Below are 18067 nucleotides of genomic sequence, written 5' to 3'. Positions count from 1 at the left end.
ACACACCTTATATAATCAGTATGATAATTACACAATACAACATATATAAAACAATTGCCATGCTGTAGACACTTAGTAAAAGTTTTGATTTCCTACCCAGAAGAAAACTTGTAGAGAGTTTTGAAAAGATTGATCAAACTAATAAAATTTCATTTTGGTGATACAGATTTATTTTTCTTAAAAGTGGTTATGGCCTGCCCTAACCGGTTTGGCTCAATGGATACAGCATCAGCCTGCGAACTGAAGGGTCCCAGGTTCGATTTTGGTCAAGGGCACATGCCGGGGTTGCAGCTCGATCCCCAGTCGGGGGCATACGGGAAGCAGCCGATCAATGATTCTCTTTCATCATTGATGTTTCTCTCTCTCTCCCTCTCCCTTCCTCACTGAAATCAATAAAAATATACTAACAAACAAAACAAAGTGGTTGTGGCCCTCACCGGTTTGGTCAAAAGCGTGGGTGGCCTTGGGACCCCTGAAGTGTATGCAGTGTCTGAATTTAGGACAGTCACATGGAAAACTGAGCCCATAACTTGTGGAGTATGACCCTACTCTGGTGGTAAACATCAGAAATGTATGGCAGTACACCCAGTTGCAGGTGAAATACAATGGAAAGAGACATAGAGCTGAACCTCGCCAACATATAATGTGAGGGAGAAATAAATCTTCGATGTCTTGAGCTACCAAGATCTTGTTTATTTTTGGTGCATCATGTAATCTAATCTGACTGGTACAAAAGTACTTAGATTCCATTCTAAAGGAATTATGTCTGATTAGCTAAATTACTAATACTTAGTCTGGTGGGGAACATGGTATACCACACAGGGATACAATGGCCTGTGGTCACTCCTGCTTTGGGCTGCTCAGCATATTTTGCCCATTCCTTTTTGTCAAGTCACTGGCCCGCCCCTACCCCTGGATCCAGGGGTGGGCATGTTCCACAGCCAGGCCGTTCTCAGTAACTGCACACAGTGATGGAAAGAGATCCGCAAGAGGCAGGCCAGGACCTCTCCCCGGGGTTCCCTAGCTTGGAGTGCAGCTGAAGCTCCCAGTGACCCCCTTTCCCATCCTGTGGAGAATGCTGCCGGGAGCCGGTCCATGCTTGCTGTTTCAAGGGACCTGGCATATATGGCATACTGTTCTTAATATGTTTGCTCACCTTCTTGGCACTATGTGTTTTAACCAAGGTCACCTCTCTGAGAAAGGTTGTTTCCCCAGGTAGGGATTTTCCCCTGAAGTTAGGGAGGGAATAAAACCCCTTAACTAAGTGCCAGGCGGGTAATTAATCACTTTAACTACGAACAATCATGCTTAAGCTACATAATCTTTACTCCCTGGAATGGAGATAAGAAATGCCCTAACCTTTGTAATAGAGATTGATAGGATTGAATCAACTGGTATAAATATAGATGTAACAAGACAGCAAGAGACAGAACTTAGAAGACAGAAGCAAGAGGCACAGAACCTAGACCAGAACCTACACAGAACCTAGAGACAGAACTTGGCGAGAGAACATGCCAAAAGATCCTGGACTGAACCTGACTACAGAAATTGGCAAGAGAGCCTGACTAGAACCTGGTGACTGAACCTGGCTGGAGAACCTGAACAGAACCTGGCTGGAGAACCTAGCGAGGGAACATGGCTACAGAACCTGGCTGGAGAACCTGTAGAACCTGGAGAACCTGGCTGGAGAACCTAGCAAGAGAACATGGACACAGAACCTGGCTGGAGATCCTAACCAGAACTTCGCTGGAGATCCAGACCAGAACTTGGCTGAAGATCCTGGCTAGAGATCCTGGCTAGGCTGCTGATCAACTGAACGCTGTCTCCGTGTCATTCCTTCTTTGCCGACTCCGTCCACACCTTTGGGAACCCCTGGACCTGCTGGGGTTGGACCCCAGCAGAATGCCTGTCTGCAGAGAAGCTGAGCAGAGATGGCAGAGATGAAAGACAGACGTCCATGAGGACAGACCTCATGGCATTGCACCCCAGTTTCAGGACTCTACACCCCAGTTCCTGCAGCTCAACTTTTCATTCCAGAACTCAGCTTAGAATCCTTCCCAACTGCATGAGCTCAGAATTATTTTTCTTTAAGCTGATGTGAGTTGGATATATCTCATGATAACTGAAGAGCCCAGACTAATGCAAACTACAATTGAAACAATTTTGACTGTAAGAAAACTCTTTGGGTGAATTTCGTATTTTACTTTTGTTTTAATGGATTGGTATTGTTAAGTTGATACATTTTCAGAATTCTAGCTTAAAATAACCCTGGGAACTACCAAATACAGAGATCACCAAAGGAAGAGAAGGACTCCAAAGTGAACAAAAAGACTTGAATTTCTAAAATTCTCTTGGCTAGGCCAGGCCATGAGTAGCTGTTGTCTAAGTATACAAATAGTATTATCTCCAACAACTAAGCCCAAGTTATCTCATTATAAACAAAATTTTCCAGAATAGTAAGTCGTTTTTAAAAGGATTATAGCTTGGTAATTTGCATTTGACTTTATCTAAGCTCCTTTTGAGGAATGATTTTATACAAGTAGGGTTTATTTTCTCTCGCTGGCAGTTTTGAGACAAGAAACAAAATAAGCACAGTTGCCTATACTGCACATAGCATGTGACTATGTGTTTGGCATCAGACAGACCTTAGTTCGGGTCCGACTTTGTTGCTTAACACCCACCATGCCTTGGATAAGTTACTCAGCTCCTCTGGGCTTCAATTTCTTTATCTGTAAAATAAAAGTAATATTTACACTATTTATAATCTGTAGATTAAATGCTTAACTTATATATTTAGCAAGGCGTATGTTCTATGCTTTATAACTGATAGTTACTAGTATTATTATATTGAGTCATCCAGGCTGCTTCCAGGCTGTCTAAAATGTGTTGCTATATAAAATAAAATCCTCTGCCAAAACCACTTTGGGTGGAAAGTTACTCATGGGATTGGAAAGATGCCTACTTTTTCTAACATCTGTATAATCATTATCTTACTATCTGAATTAAAAATAGTGGGATTAACTTTTGAAAAGCAAATAGCAACCATATTGAGGGGCAGAATGTATTTAAAGAGAAAACTGATCACTTTTAATTTGGTCTAAAAATATCGACCTCAAGCTGAAATAAGTAAAGAACGGCTTATTATTACAGTCCTTTCCCCCTCAAAGAAACCTTAGCCCTTTAAATCTGCATGTAACTAATACAGTGTTATTAGCTCGTGACAATGATTTCACTTGGCCAGATGGTTTCCATTTGGCTCAGGCAAGTATTCCCAGAGAAATGGCTCCTAGGAAAGCATGTCTCCATACTTTATAAAGTAGTTCTAAGAATTAAATGAGATAATTTATTCAAACTATTACAGTGCCCAGCACTTAGTGGGGACTCAATAAATGTCAAGTGCACGTTTGTGCACGCGTGCGTGCACACACACACACACACACACACACACACACACCCCTAAAAAGGGACCTGAGGAGGAAGTTCTAAAGCAGAAAGGGCAGAGTCTGGGAGAGTGGTGTCAGTTGAGGAGACAGTTAAAAGATGAAGGTAAAGTCAGTGGTGGTAAATGCTACAAAGCAGGGGTGGGGGGGGACGGACTAATGGGGGGGATGATGACACCTTTGTAATTCCTTAACTAATAAAGAATTTAAATATATAAAAATAAAGTAAAAAAAATGCTACAAAGAGGTCTTTGTGGGGTTTTTTGTTTGTTTTTAGCTAAATTCTACATTTTGACATCTCACATAGTTGGCCTTCTGACCTCCATTAATGTGATGTCATTAGAGATATTAGATCACCCTTTGAGACATGTAATTAGCAGGAAGAATGATCTCAGTGTTGTTCAGGAAAGGAAATCACAACATGAGAGTCTGGCTGTTCTGGCATCATTACATTCAATAAGAAAGAGGCGCCTGAAAAGCATCCATTGAATCTGGCCGCGGTAACTTTGGAGGAGGAGTTTCAGTAGGATGGGTGAGGTTCTGTCATTTGAGGAACTATGACATGTGAGAATGGCGATACAGAAATTACCTGTTCTGTCAGAGGGTTGGCTCGGACCAGAAGAGGACACCCAAAACAGTAAAGTGGAGAACAGGATCAAGTTTGCTTCTTTGTTTAAAGATGCAAAACACACATGAGTGTATGCTCAGGGGGGAAAGTTGGAAATATAGAAGAGAATGATAGTTGGTATAGAAGGTAAGAGGTTGTAGGATCCAGAACACAAGTGGAGGGTGCACACCTTTTACTGTAAAATGAGAAGGAAATATGAAGGAGCATAAATGTCATAAACTTTTAAGAATGGGAGTAGAGAGTTTACATTTCTCATGGTGTACTGTACTACATTTGCTCTGAACAGTTAGACCTGAGATTGAGGGGCAAGAAGTTCAAGGGAAGGAGTATAAGATTGATGCATAGAATTAGAAAACTAGGTGATTGGTTTGATATCAGCACATAATAAATTTTGGGTACGATAGCTTTAAACCCACAAATTTCTTCATAGAGTCAATGAATGACCCTACTTATAAAGGGAACTGGAGCTCTTCTGAGCTTTTGAACTAGGTCTTTGGAGGGTAAAATTTTAGTCTGAAGCTTTGCTGGGGGAAAAAAAAGTGGGTTTAACCTAAGGAGTGGGTATGTGTAGTTAAAAACTGGAGTCATGCCCTAACGGGTTTGGCTTAGTGGATAGAGCGTCGGCTTGCGGACTGAAGGGTCCCAGGTTCGATTCCAGTTAAGGGCATGTACCTTGGTTACGGGCACATCCCCTGTCGGGGGTGTGCAGGAGGCAGCTGATCGATGTTTCTCTCTCATAGATGTTTCTGACTCTCTATCCCTTTCCCTTCCTCTCTGTAAAAAATCCATAAAATATATTTAAAAAACAAAACAAAACTGGAGTCATGGGTCTCATTCATCAAGGGTTCAAGGTTTAGCACAATGATGGAAAAACTCCCTCTCTCTTCTGCTCTATTATCATTTTACTAGAGGCCCAGTGCACGAATCCGTGCATGGGTGGGGTCCCTCTGGGCCTGCAAGGATCGGGCCAAAACCTGCAGTCCAACGCTGCCTGCAGCTTGCGTCTACCTGCCACTCCCACTCATCCCAGCCCCACTGTGCCTGCTGTGGGCTCACCAGCCAAGGGGAGTGGCCTGCAGGAAATTGGCTCTCCAACATCCCCCAAGGGGTCCCAGATTGTGAGTGGGTGCAGGCCAGGCTGAGGGACCCCACCAGTGCACGATTGGCTTGGGAACAACGGCGGGAGGGCTCCAGGGCTGTCCGCCCCATCTCACTCAGTCCCTGGACCCCAGTAGCAAGCTAACCTACTGATCAGAGCATCTGCCCCCTGATGGTCAGAGCACGTCATAGCAAGTGGTTGAGCAGCCTTAGCATATCATTAGCATATTATGCTTTGATTGGTTGTTCGGTTGTTATGCTGTTTGTCCTATTTGCATATTACCCTTTCATTATATAGGATTATTGTATTTGTTTCCTGGCAGCCTTTGTTGCAGACGCCCTCTTTGCTCATGGGTAGGAAATTCATAATCCAAGGCCATTCCTAGAAGCTTGTGTTATGATAACCTTCTGAATTTTACCTGGATCTCCAATATTATTAGTCAGTCATTTAAAAATATGCTGAAGCCGGTTTAGCTCAGTGGATAGAGCGTCGGCCTGCGGACTGAAGGGTCCCGGGTTCGATTCCGGTCAAGGGCATGTACCTGGGTTGCGGACACATCCCCAGTGGGAGATGTGCAGGAGGCGGCTGATCGATGTTTCTCTCTCATCGATGTTTCCAACTCTCTATCTCTCTCCCTTCCTCTCTGTAAAAAATCAATAAAATACATTTTTAAAAAAATAAATAAATAAATAAAAAATAAAAATACTTTAGGGTCAAAAGCTGTTGTGGCTCATTGTAGAGTGAGCCTGACTTTATTTCAGTTCAAAGATGCAATGACATAAACAGCACACAGAGAGCAATTCTATGGCTACACAGGAAAACGCAAGAGATAAGCCTGAATATGAAGATGGATTAATTTTCAAGGTCACTGTTTCAATAAAGAAAAATCTAATTGAAGTAAACAGATTCCAAGTAAGTTTTGGCTAGTATTGGCCTCTCTCCAACAGGCTAGTGTGTCATAAATAATTCACATGTGTTGAGTTACTCTGGTTGCCATGATAAGAGGCTGGCTACTGCTCCATGTCCAGCTCATCCTCAATTTCTTCTAACAAAAGAGCACTCTTACCATGAATAGGTCCCCCTGTCCCTGGAGAGATTTTTTCGTATATAAATAAAAACTGCCTGAGTCCCTGGGTCTTCAGTCTCGCAGAGCCAATTGACAGCACTATCCGTTTCTACCACACGGTGGCGCACGCAAACCTGCAAAGATGTGGCGCAGCTATGCTGCAGAATGCCAGCCTTCGCAGAGCCAGAAGCGGGTGTTAGAGTAGAAAGGATCGTCTAAGGTTGCCATGCGTTTCACAAGTCTCTCCATAGGCATCCCGTCTATCTAGTAATTTATCTGCAGCTCCACTCATCCTTGAATCCTTCCCTTTTCTATCCATAATTTTGATTCCGATTTCTTCAGTGCCCCAAGGACTTGCTCCACCAATTATTTTTCCTTACCCCTCTACAGAAACTGCCCCACTGAAGCTTCTAATGAAAGCTTGTTTGACAAGCCCAGTGGCTGCCCCGAGGCCTCTGCCTTCTAACCCTCTCCCAGGGCACTTTTCCCCTGTTGGCCATGCCCCTGGCCCTCAGCCTCCATCACCTTACAAAACACGGTCCTCCTCTAGTCTTCTTGCACAGCAGATGTTCGCACTCTGTTTTTTCAACGCAGAAGTTTGACTCCCACCTTAGACCACGTAACTCAGAATCTCATTCTGGGGCCCAGACATTTTTGCTTTTTCAAAGTTCCTCAGGTGATCTGGCTGCACAGCCAAGGTAAGAACCACTACCCTTAATAAACCAGACATGGCAGGTAAATATGCATGATTCCACTCACATGAGGCATTCAAATAGTCAAATTCATGGAGATGGGAAGTAGAACAGGGGTTGCCAGGGCCATGCAGACTCCATGCCATCACTGTTTCCTTCACCTGAAGTGTCTTTTCCTGCCTTCCTGCCTTGCCTGATTTATCCCTACTCCTCCCTCGGGCTCAGCTCAGGGCTGGTGCTAGGCTAATTGGGCATTGCATTCTCTCTCTCTTCCTCGGCAATCTCATTTGTTCATAGCTGCAGCTCTTCCAAACATATTATTCATTCCCAAACCACCTGGAGCCCTGGCAGTCCTCCTGACTTCCGACTCAAATTCACATTTCCCACCAGCTCTTCTCCACAGACACCCTCTTTCCTCTGGCACCTCAGACCCAACATGTCCAAAACTTGAGTTATCTATCATTTGCCTTTGTTCTACCTTGCTTTTTTCTCCTGCGTTTTCTTTTTCAATAATTAGCATCATCCTGTATTGTGTATATCAAATACTTAGAATGGTGTTTATAGCTATTGTTATTATGTGGAAGTTAATAATATTAACAGTGATAGACTTACAACAGTAGGACTGTGATAAAGACTTTTAGAAACATGGTAAAACTGGTAATGAAGTACGTATCACTCCACAGCATCTCCATATTTAAAATAGCATTTAAAAAGTCAGTCTCTTAGAATATCAAGGTACTCTTAGCAAAGTAACTTGGAGCCAAATACATACTGTAATTGATTACTCCCAGAGCAATACTAGGTACAATGAAGAAAACTTCCTTTGAAAAGTGGAGCTTTGCCAGAAAGTGTGATGAAAAATAGAAATACTAAAGTATGTATGTCAGATATATAGACTAAGAAGACACAGGTGGCCAAAGGTTGAACAACTTGATGTCTCTCTAATCAGGATGTGCTATAGATTATATGTCTTTCAAAATAAGTAGTAAGATTAACTGACTAAACAAAATAAGTGTAATACTGTCCCAAAGATGAGCTAATCTGAAGGAATAAACAAATTGTGGTATGTACATATAATGGATTATTCAAACTTAAAAAGGAACGAAATTCTGACAATGCCACAACGTGGAAGAAAAGAACCTTGAAAACATTATGCTAAATAAAATAAGCCAGTCGCAAAAGGACAAATGCTGTATGATTTTACTTCTATGAGGTACTTAACGTAGTCACGTTCATAGAGACAGAACATAAAATGGTGGCTCTCAGGGACTGTGGGGAGGAATCGGAGTTAGTTTTTCTTTGTTTTTTTAAAAATACATTTCATTGATTTTTCACAGAGAGAAAGGGAGAGGGATAGAGAGTCAGAAACATCGATGAGAGAGAAACATTGATCAGCTGCCTCCTGCACACCCTCCACTGGGGATGTGCCCGCAACCAAGGTACATGCCCTTGACTGGAATCGAACCTAGGACTCTTCAGTCCGCAGGCCGACGCTCTATCCACTGAGCTAAACTGGCTATGGCAGGAGTTAGTTTTAATGGACACAGAGTTTCAGTTCAGGAAGATAAAGAAGTTTCAGAGATGGATAATGGTGATGATTCCCCAACAGTGTGAATGTGTTTATGCCACTGAACTGCACGCTTAAAGATGGTTAAGGTGGGTGGTAAATTTTATGTTATGTATGTTTTACCACAATTAAAAAAAATGAAAATAAGACCCATTAAGCTCATTAGTTAATAGACAACCATAAAGTTTCCTTAGGTATTCATAGGGTGGGGCAAAAGTCGTTTTACAGTTGCAAAACACAGAGTTTATCCTTATATTATTATTTATTATACTAGAGGCCCGGTGCACAAAAATTTGTGCACTCGGGGCGGAGGGGGGGTCCCTCAGCCCAGCCTGTGCCCTCTCGAAGTCTGGGACCCCTCGGGAGATAATGACCTGCTGGCTTAGGCCTGCTCCCGGGTGGCAGAGGGCAGGACCAATCCCTAGGTGCAGCCCCTGGTTGGGCTCAGAGCAGGGCCGATTGGGGAGTTGGGGCGTCTCCCCCTGTCATGCACAGAGCAGGGCGGATTGGGAGGTTGCGATGCCACCCTCAGTCACGCTCAGGGTAGGGTCGATTGGGGGGTTGGGGCACCGCCCCCGTCACACTCAAGGCAGGGTCGATGGGGAGGTTGCGGTGCCACCCACTGTCACGCACAGAGAGGGCCAATCAGGGGGTTGGGGTGCTGCCCTCTGTCACACACAGAGCAGGGCCCATCAGGGAGGTTGGGGCTCCATACCCTGTCATGCACAGAGGAGGGCCCATCAGGGGGTTGGGGAGCTCCCCCCTGTCACGCACAGAGTAGGGCCCATCAGGGGGTTGAGGAGCTCCCCCCTGTCACTCACAGAGTAGGGCCGATAGGGGAGTTGTGGCACCGTCCCGTCACACACAGAGCAGTGCCCATGGGGGAAGTGGGGGGGGGGGCAGCGCCCTCTATCACCCACAGAGCAGGGCCGATCAGGGGGTTGGGGCGCCGCCACTCTCACACTCAGGGCAGGGCTGATGGGGAGGTTATGGCTCTACCCCATCACACACAGAGCAGGGCCCGTGGGGGGGGGGGGGGTTGGGGTGCCGCACCCCGTCACACACAGAGCAGGGCCGATCAGGGGGTTTGGGCGCTGCCCCCTGTCATGCTGATCCCAGTGCCGGGAGGCCTCGCGGCTCCGCTGATCCCGGTGCTGGGAGGCATATTACCCTTTTACTATATAGCATAGAGGCTTGGTGCATGGGTGGGGGCCGGCTGGTTTGCTCTGAAGGGTGTCCTGGCTCAGGGTGGGGGTCCCCACTGGGGTGCCTGGCCAGCCTGGGTGAGGGGCTGAGGGCTGTTTTCAGGCTGTCAGGTGACTGAAGCTCCCAACTGCTCCTTTTTTCTTTTTTTTCTTTTTTATTCTGGGCCAGCTTTAGCTGTGGCTCCAGCTCTGCGGCCTCTGCTGCTGGGAAAGCGGAAACCCTCCGGCCCAGACTTGTTTGTGTTCTACAATCGAAACTCTGTATCAACTCCAGCTCTGAGATCCCGGCTCGCTGAAAGCAGGTTTCTGGAGTTTTTTTTAGCTTCTCTATGTTACTATGTTTCAAACTTCCCCCTCAGAGGCCTGCAGCAGCAGGCCGGGAACGTTGGAGTCCGCCATCACTGAAGCAAGCAAGCCTCATGTTCAGTTTAAGCTGCCTGGCTGCCAGTCGCCATCTTGGCTGGCAGTTAATTTGCATATCGCCCTGATTAGCCAATGGGAAGGGTAGCGGTCGTACGCCAATTACCATGTTTCTCTTTTATTAGATAGGATGAAAGTTTATAAATTATACCTATTAGTTGGGAAATATCTACACTAATAGGTATAATTTATAAACTTTCATCCTATCTAATAAAAGAGAAACATGGTAATTGGCGTACGACCGCTACCCTTCCCATTGGCTAATCAGCGAGATATGCAAATTAACTGCCAGCCAAGATGGCGGCCGGCAGCCAGGCAGCTGATGCGAAAGGGGAGGCTTGCTTGCTTCAGTGACGGAGGACTGCAACGTTCCCCGCCTGCCTTGCCGGCCTCTGAGCCTGCAGTTTTAAACATTGTAACAAATATAGAAGCTAAACAAAACCCCAGAAACCAGCTTTCAGCGAGCTGGGATCTCAGAGCTGGAGTTGATACAGAGTTTCGATTATAGAACCTAAACAAACCAGATACCTGCTTTCAGGAGTGGAGGCCTAAGAGCTAGAGCCAGGCTAAAGCTGGCCCAGAATAAAAAAAGAAAAAAGAAAAAAAGGAGCAGTTGGGAGCTTCAGTCCCAGCCTGAAAACAGCCCTTAGCCCCTCACCCAGACTGGCCAGGCACCCCAGTGGGGACCCCCACCCTGAAGGGTGTGTGACCAGCTGCAAACAGCCATCATCCCCTCATCCAGGCTGGCCAGGCACCCCAGTGGGGACCCCCACCCTGATCCAGGACACCCTTCAGGGCAAACCAGCCAGCCCCCACCCATGCACCAGGCCTCTATTCTATATAGTAAAAGGGTAATATGCCTCCCAGCACCAGGATCAACGTGACAGGGGGGGCAGCGCCCAAACCCCCTGATCGCCCTGCGGCTCTGTGTGTGACAGGGTGTGGCGCCCCAACCCCCTGATCGGCCCTGCTCTGTGTGTGACAGGGTAGAGCCATAACCTCCCCATTGGCCCTGCCCTGAGTGTGACAGTGGCGGCACCCCAACCCCCTGATTGGCCCTGCTCTGTGGGTGATAGAGGGCGGTGCCCCAACCCCCTGATCTGCCCCGCTCTGTGTGTGACAGGGGGTGGTGCCTCAACTCCCCTATCAGCCCTACTCTGTGAGTGACAGGGGGGAGCTCCCCAACCCTCTGATCGACCCTGCTCTGTGCGTGACTGGGTAAGGAGCCCCAACCCCCCTGGTGGGCCCTTCTCTGTGCGTGACAGGGGGCAGCGCCCCAATCCCCTGATTGGCCCTGCTCTGTGTGTGACAGGGGGTGGCGCCGCAACCTCCCCATCGACCCTGCTCTGTGCGTGACAGGGGTGGTGCTGCAACCTCCCCATTGACCCTGCCTTGAGTGTGACAGGGGGCGGTGCCCCAACCCCCCAATCAGCCCTACCCTGAGCATGACTGAGGGTGGTATTGCAACCTCCCAATCCGCCCTGCTCTGTGCATGACAGGGGGCATCACCCCAACTCCCCAATCGGCCCTGCTCTGAGCCCGACCAGGGGCTGCACCTAGGGATTGGGCCTGCCCTCTGCCACCCGGGAGCAGGCCTAAGCCAGCAGGTCGTTATCTCCCGAGGGGTCCCAGACTGCGAGAGGGCACAGGCTGGGCTGAGGGACCCCCCTTCCCCCCCCCCCCAGTGCACAAATTTTTGTGCACCGGGCCCCTAGTATATATATAATATACTTCTCAAGGTTGAAATATCAGTAAGGAGAACAGTTTGGGAAGCAACTTTCAAGTATATTGAAATTAAAATTGGAAAGAAATAATTAAAAATAAAAGTATAGCCGAAACCGGTTTGGCTCAGTGGATAGAGCGTCGGCCTGCGGACTGAAAGGTCCCAGGTTTGATTCCGGTCAAGGGCATATACCTGGGTTGTGGGCACATCCCCAGTGGAAGATGTGCAGGAGGCAGCTGATCGATGTTTCTCTCTCATCGATGTTTCTAACTCTCTACCTCTCTCCCTTCCTCTCTGTGAAAAATCAATAAAATATATTTAAAAAAAAATAAAAGTATAACTTGCATCTAAGAAATAGCTGCAGGAGGAGGAGGATGGTCCTTTTAAAAAGAGAACAACAGGGAAAAAAGGGGTACTTTATTTTAATACAAAAGTCAATTAGAACAGAAATTCTAATATAAACCTGTCCCTACACCTCTGCCATTATACAAATGGAATATTTAATTTTGAGTGTCATGGAAAAATGAAGAACTATGAATATTAAAATTGCATTGTATTCTCTTTTTGATTGAGTACCTTTTTACTGGAAAACATCAAATCAAAAATATTTCCCAAAATAATAAAGTTAGCATGTCCGATATGTTCTTCCCCGGCCGCTCCTGAAGAGGCTTTAGAGAAGCAGTTAGTGTTCCCAAAACATCCCCACCTCCTCCAGGCTCCCTGGGGTTTGGGGCTGGGGCCACGTGACGAGTTCTGGCCAGTAGCAGGCTGCCAGGTGCCACTTCCTGGCTGAAGCAGTTAAAAGCCTGTGAGCCTCGTCCTCTCTATGTCCCTGTCCTGGTGACTGGCAGGTGAGAAGGTGATAGAGATCACAAGATACAGGAAGTCTAGATCCCCAAGAGGTTGCTTGGACACAGACCCTGCCAGCCTGCTCTGGACTTTCTGATAAATAAAATTTTGTTTCTTAAGCCACTGAGATGTGAGGGTTTATTAGTACCATCACACAGCCACACACTTTTACTGACATAGAGTGATGATAAAGTAGGAATTATTAGTAGCCTTCATTAAATTCTAAGAACGCTAGAGGGCACAATTGTGCTATGGAAAACCTTGGCCTATATTGTAAATGAAGCAAGGTGAGGAATTTTAGTAAATCTGTTAGCTACATTTCGCCATTTGAGATCATTAAAATAAAAAAGAATTCACAATACTTTCATTTTGACACAACACCAATAAATTCCAAAAACACGTAAAGCATGTGTATACATTTACAAACATGAATATTTACATCATAAAACTAGTAGAGTGTTCTCAGTGTAAGCGAAGAGTTTGTTTTCCATCTGTATTTTTTTCTTTCTTTCTTCAAATAGGCTTATCTACTGGCAGTGCCTGTTAGGCCACGAAATCCATAAATACTCTAACCGGATCACTTGAGAAAGCTGAGGTTTTTAAGGTCTCATTATAAAAGGTGACCAGATGTTCCAAACATCAAGTTGTGACAGGAAGCTCCCACCCATTGCAAATGTCATGCTGAGTTTTGAGCAGACTTCCTTTTCCTGTTTCCTTTTCCCCCTCTCTCCCATTTTTTTTTCTTCAAAGTCTATTCAAAAGCTGCTGCCAAAACTGTCTTCCTCTGTTGTTGTTCTGATGACATCATCCCCTTCCCTAGCTCACCCTTGTCTCATGATCAAAGTTTGCCTTCATTTCCTTGGACTGTGGCTGTGCCTTCGTCTATGTCATTTTCCCCTTATACCTGCTTCTTCTCACCAACTGCTACCCAGGATTGTTATTTTTGATGTCTCAGAGTTGAGGTATCTTATTTATCTGTACTTTGAACAAAGAGAGTATTCCTGTGTCTTTATCCCGGACTTTCCCAGGTCTCTTCCAAACCAACTTCAGGTACATATTCATGCTCTAGAACAGGGGTCCTCAAACTTTTTAAACAGGGGGCCAGTTCACTGTCCCTCAGACCGTGGGAGGGCCGGACTATAGTTTAAAAAAAAACTATGAACAAATTCCTATGCACATTGCACATATCTTATTTTGAAGTAAAAAAACAAAACGGGAACAAATACAATATTTGTATTTGCATGTGGCCCGCGGGCTGTAGGTTGAGGACCCCTGCTCTAGAACTTATTAAGCACCTTCTACAGGCATGGCATTGTCCTGGGTCCTCTAAGGCAGAGTATGAAAGAAGTAAAAGGCATGGTCCTTAAATTCAAAGTTTCCAGGAAGCCATTCAAGTTGGGCCTTTGGGAGACCAACTGGAATTTATTCTTCTTTAGAGACTGAAGAAATAGGAGAAAATTATTCAATATCAAATAACTACACCATCAGAATGGCAGATTTGGGGTAATTCTAATTATTTTATCATCCTATCAAGATTATAACTTCAATAAAAAAAGATTTGAGTCTTAAATTGGTGTTAAGGATATAAATCCTGCACCAACTTACAAAAACTATTATTTCCACTACATATCACACTCCTTTAAAAATATTTTTGAGTGAGTTTAAGACAATATCATATCAGTATCATATCAACAGAGAAATTTTATTATAGCACCTTAGAAAAAGGCAGCTGAGTCAAACCCAAGACTCTAACTTTAATATGAGAAAAGTTATCATCTAAAGTATATGATATTACTTAGTGAACCAAACTGGCGTATAAAATTAGTTACTTTGGTTATAACCTACTGTTATTGATGTGATATATACAAAGTCCATTTTGCATTCCTATTAATGTAAAATTTTGAGATTTTAAAATGCCTAATAATCACATGTATTGAAACAAGGGTCCTCAAACTACAGCCTGCAGGCCACATGCAAATACAAATATTGTATTTGTTCCCATTTTGTTTTTTTACTTCAAAATAAGATATGTGCAGTGTGCATAGGAATTTGTTCATAGTTTTTTTTTTAAACTATAGTCTGGCCCTCCAACGGTCTAAGAGACAGAGAACTGGCCCCCTGTTTAAAAAGTTTGAGGACCCCTGTATTGAAAGAACATCATTTCTTTTTTTATTATTAATTTCAGAGAGGAAGGGAGAGGGAGAGAGATAGAACATCAATATTGAGAGAGAGAATAATTGATCAGCTGCCTCCTGCACACCCCCTACTGGGGATAGAGCCTGCAACCCAGGCATGTGCCCTTGATTTCAATCAAACCTGGGACCCTTCAGTCTGCAGGCTGATGCTCTATCCACTGAGCAAAACTGGCTAGGGCAAGAAAATCACTTCTTTTTTTCTTTTTTTAAAATATATTTTATTGATTTTTTACAGAGAGGAAGGGAGAGGGATAGAGAGTTAGAAACATTGACCAGCTGCCTCCTGCACGCCTCCTACTGGGGATGTGCCTGCAGCCAAGGTACATGCCCTTGACTGGAATTGAACCTGGGACCCTTGAGTCCACAGGCCGACGCTCTATCCACTGAGCCAAACCAGTCAGGGCGAAAAATCACTTCTTAACTGAAGACCTGGATGATATTTTTTACCTAAGAGTTTAGAATTTAGTCTGATTAGATTTGGTGTATTAGAAAGCATACTAAGTTAACAGTTCCTATGTTAGTCATTAATTTGGTGCTTGGTGCTTGGCGTACTAGTTTGAATCTCTCATTCCTCAGTTTCCTCGCCTGTAAAGTGGGGATAGTGACATCTACTTACCCACTCTTTAAGACTGTAGTAAGGATCTAATGAAAGAAAGAAAAAAAGAGATTGTTGTAAGAATCAGATGTGATAGTATACTCAAATAATTTGACAAGTATGAAGTATTTTTCAAAGTAAGGCAATATTGTCATTATAGTTATGCCACTGAGATTAAAGCTGCTGTGGTGCAAACAAATTATATACTTTATTGTCTGGATCAACTAAAAGTTCATGTCATCTTTAGTTGTTTATGGAAACTGTTTTAGACTTACAGGCTTAAATGGCAACATAATATTAAGTAAATTAAATGATCTGCCTCTGCTATTATAACTTCTCCAAATGCTTCATTTCAAATCAAGTTAATATTTGTGCATAAGGAAAATTATTTATTCTCAAAATGTATATATTTTTAGGATTACAGAATTCAAATTCCCTGTCATATTTTTCCTGACACAATAATATTAAGTATTCTTAAAATTTTTATCATGTGCTTACTATGTAGCAGGCATTAAACTAGAAAATAAAAGCTAGAAATAGAAATAAAATGAAAGGTACCTGCCATAGAAGAGTATTATTATTTTACTTGAGTGGTTAAAATTAAAAACATAATTTGATATTTTAAATGACCAAAGAATCAAAGAAATAGTATTGGTATGCCACATTTATTAAATTGTATTAATATTTCTTATTAGATATAACCTAAACATAACCCAAAGTAAGAGGCAACAGGCATTCTTTGACATTAAAAAAAAAAAAAAAAAAAAAAAAAAAAAAGCTATTGGAGAAGCACTGATTCAGGCAGAAACCCAAAGGTTCTGATTAGGAGTCAAAGGCAAGGGGTATTTGTAAGAAGAGAAGAGTGGCCTCTAGGGCTTGGCTCAGTGGGTAGAGTGTTCACCTGCAGACTGAAGTTCGATGCTGGTCCAAGGGGAGCTTGTTGTTTTTAATTTTTAGTACCATAGTCATTAGTTCCTAAGTTATAATGTCTACTTTCCTGTTATCCTTTCAAACAGTTCTTTTGGACACAGGGTTGCTTTCGACCCAGACCAAAGTTCATTTTGCCCCGTTTTAACATTCCAAAGGGTTGAGGCATGGCAGCTCTGGCTCCATTTTAAAGTGGCTCCATTTATATTATTTTTTACAAATAGTAGCCAATTTTATTCCCAGTTCATAGAGAAAGAAACTGACACTAAGAAAAGTAACTTGTCAGGTTCATACATCTGGTAACTGGAATTTGAACCCCAGCAAAGGTGTTCTTCGTCCCCATGCTGCACTATCTCGACAAAAGGAACGTGGACAAGTACGTGTTCAGAACTGGTATATAGACCGGGAGTCCATGAGGGCATTTCTGGATAAGATTAACATTTAAATGAGTAGACTGAGTGAAGCAGATTGCCCTCCGTAATGTGGGCGGGGTGGATCCCATTCAATCAGTTGAAGGCCTGAACAGAACACAAAAGTTAACCCTTCCCAAGTAAAGGCGAATCCCTTTGGCCTGACTACCTTCAGACTGGGACACTGGCTTCCTTCTGTCTTTGACCTGGAACTGAAACATCATCTCTTCCTGGTTTTCAGCCTTTTGGACTCAGACTGGAACTGCACAATTGGCTCCTCTAAGTCCCCAGTTCACTGGCTCAGACTCACACTGCAGAGCTTGGGACTTGGGACTTGTCAGCCTCCGTAATTACATTACATACAATCTCTCTCTCTCTCTCTCTCTCTCTCTCTCTCTCTCTCTCTCTCTCTCCCTCCCCCACGCCCCTTCCTCATCTACACACACACACACACATCCTATTGATTCTATTTCTCTGGAGAGCCTTAATACCAATTTCTTAAGGCCCACCCAAAAGCTAAGGAGGATGGAGAAATTATGATTCTATAATATTTTATAGTTCATGTCTGAATAGGGTAAAAACAATGATTTGTTCCAGTCATAACTCTAACACTTAGTAGTTGTTTAATCTTGAGTAATTCACTTAATGAATGAATCTCATTCATTCATTCATTCATTCATTCTACAAATACAGAATGCCTTTTCTGTGCCAGGCCCAGAAATTACTGATGTAGGCATTTTGGAGTTCTGGGGACCAGAAGATCTTCAATCCACTGTGGGTTCTTAGCTTTGCACAGGAAATAATTCAAATACCAGCCAGCATAGAGCTTAAAGTGAAAGGGCGTTTACTATGGAAGCAGTGAGACAGAGGGGCTACTGCACAGACAGAGCAGCCCCTCCCTGGTGGGGTTTACTTTTTATTCAGACTGATTTAATTGCGGGGCAGGGTATTCGATAAGGGGGAGGACTATGCAGGATTTTTCCAGGACAAGGGTGGAGACTTCTCCGAAGAGATCTGTTGGCCAAGTTGTGTTCTTAGATAGGCTTTCCCTTTCTGATCACAGCAGCTGTGGGTTGTGTTGTCTACTACGCTGATGTATTACAATGACGCTAGGGGTCACCATGAGGTAAAATTAGTCACCGTGTTGGATGGAGCTGATCTTCTGGGAGTTGTAAGGCACAGAGCCCTCCATGTAGCCCTCATTGGTTACAGCTGCTTGGCCACATACCCTATCTCAGCACTGTATGAGAC

General features: G+C 44.1%; 1 long non-coding RNA gene across 1 annotated transcript; it reads right to left on the bottom strand.

Moving 5' to 3' along the window:
* Positions 1-1905: 1905 nt before the first annotated feature.
* On the bottom strand, positions 1906-17346 carry LOC132239031 (uncharacterized). The gene is made up of 3 exons (XR_009453961.1): positions 16986-17346; positions 13985-14128; positions 1906-2729 (listed from the first exon to the last, which is right to left on the bottom strand). It is a non-coding gene; the product is annotated as an uncharacterized LOC132239031 (long non-coding RNA).
* Between the last annotated feature and the right edge of the window lie 721 nt (positions 17347-18067).

This window comes from Myotis daubentonii, chromosome 8, assembly GCF_963259705.1.
Source record: "Myotis daubentonii chromosome 8, mMyoDau2.1, whole genome shotgun sequence".
NCBI classification, from domain to species: domain Eukaryota; kingdom Metazoa; phylum Chordata; class Mammalia; order Chiroptera; family Vespertilionidae; genus Myotis; species Myotis daubentonii.
The sequence above is the reverse complement of the archived record's forward strand: the minus strand, read 5'-3'. Positions and strand labels throughout refer to the sequence as shown.